The sequence below is a fragment of the Delphinus delphis genome, chromosome 12 (assembly GCF_949987515.2).
Source record: "Delphinus delphis chromosome 12, mDelDel1.2, whole genome shotgun sequence".
Taxonomy (NCBI): Eukaryota; Metazoa; Chordata; class Mammalia; order Artiodactyla; family Delphinidae; genus Delphinus; species Delphinus delphis.
This window is the reverse complement of record NC_082694.2, coordinates 79,931,435-79,933,386: the sequence shown is the minus strand read 5'-3', so window position 1 is coordinate 79,933,386 and position 1,952 is coordinate 79,931,435.

Here is a 1,952-nt window from a genome sequence, read left to right as displayed (position 1 = left end):
TTAATAATTTTTCTTTGTATTTAATTTTTGATAGTTTGATTAATGTGTGTCTTCGTGTGTTTCTCCTTGGATTTATCCTGTATGGGACTCTCTGTGCTTCCTGGACTTGATTAACTATTTCCTTTCCCATATTAGGGAAGTTTTCAACTATAATCTCTTCAAATATTTTCTCAGTCCCTTTCTTTTTCTCTTCTGCTTCTGGGACCCCTATAATTCAACTGTTGGTGCGTTTAATAGTGTCCCAGAGGTCTCTGAGACTGTCCTCAATTCTTTTCATTCTTTTTTCTTTATTCTGCTCTGCAGTAGTTACTTCCACTATTTTATCTTCCAGGTCACTTATCCGTTCTTCTGCTTCAGTTATTCTGCTATTGATCCCTTCTAGAGAATTTTTAATTTCATTTATTGTGCTGTTCATGATTGTTTGTTTGCTCTTTAGTTCTTCTAGGTCCTGTTAAACGTTTCTTGTATTTTCTGCATTCTATTTCCAAGATTTTGGATCATCTTTACTATCATTATTGTGAATTCTTTTTCAGGTAGACTGCCTATTTCCTCTTCATTTGTTAGGTCTGGTGGGTTTTTACCTTGCTCCTTCATCTGCTGTGTGTTTCTTTGTCTTCTCATTTTGCTTATCTTACTGTGTTTGGGGTCTCCTTTTTACAGGCTGCAGGTTCGTAGTTCCCGTTGTTTTTTGTGTCTGCCCCCAGTGGCTAAGTTTGGTTCAGTGGGTTGTGTAGGCTTCCTGATGGAGGGGACTAATGCCTGTGTTCTGGTGGATGAGGCTGGATCTTTTCTTTCTGCTGGGCAGGTCCATGTCTGGTGGTGTGTTTGGGGGTGTCTGTGACCTTATTATGATTTTAGGCAGGCTTTCTGCTAATAGGTGGGGTTGTGTTCCTGAGTTGCTAGTTTGGCATAGGGTGTCCAGCAGTGTAGCTTGGTGGTCATTGAGTGGAGCTGGGTCTTGGCATTGAGGTGGTGATTTCTGGGAGATTTTCGCTGTTTGATATTATGTGGAGCTGGGAAGGCTCTGGTGGACCAATGTCCTGAACTTGGCTCTCCCACCTCAGAGGCATAGCCCTGACGCCTCCTTGGAGCATCAAGAGCCTGTCATCTACACGGCACAGAATAAAAGGGAGAAAAAAAGAAAGAAAGAAAGAAAAAGATAAAATAAAATTTAAAAGTTATTAAAATAAAAAACAAAAAATAATTATTAAAAATTTTTTTCAAGTCATTAAAAAATAGAAGAGAACAATCAAACCAAAAATCAAATCCACCAATGATAAGTGCTGAAAACTGTACTAAAAAAAAAAAAAAAAAAGACAGAACCCCAGGACAAATGGTAAAAGCAAAGCTATGCAGACAAAATCACACAGAGAAGCATACACATACACAGTCACAAAAAGAGAGGAAGGGAAAAAAATATACATATCGTTGCTCCCAAAGTCCACCTCCTCAATTTGGGATGATTCGTTGTCTATTCAGGTATTCCACAGATGCAGGGTACATCAAGTTGATTGTGGAGATTGAATCTGCTGCTCCTGAGGCTGCTGGGAGAGATTTCCCTTTCTTTTCTTTGTTCGCACAGCTCCCGGGGCTCAGCTTTGGATTTGGCCCCGCCTCTGCGTGTAGGTCACCCGAGGGCGTCTGTTCTTCGCTCAGACAGGACGGGGTTAAAGGAGCCGCTGATTCGGGGGCTCTGGCTCACTCAGGCTGGGGGGAGGGAGGGGCACGGAGTGAGGGGCGGGGTGGACCTGCGGTGGCAGAGGCCGGCGTGAAGTTGCACCAGCATGAGGCCCGCCGTGCGTTCTTCCGGGGAAGTTGTCCCTGGATCCCAGGACCCTGGCAGTGGCGGGCTGCACAGGGTCCCGGGAGGGGAGGCATGGATAGTGACCTGTGCTCGCACACAGGCTTCTTGGTGGTGGCAGCAGCAGCCTTAGCGTCTCATGCCCGTCTCT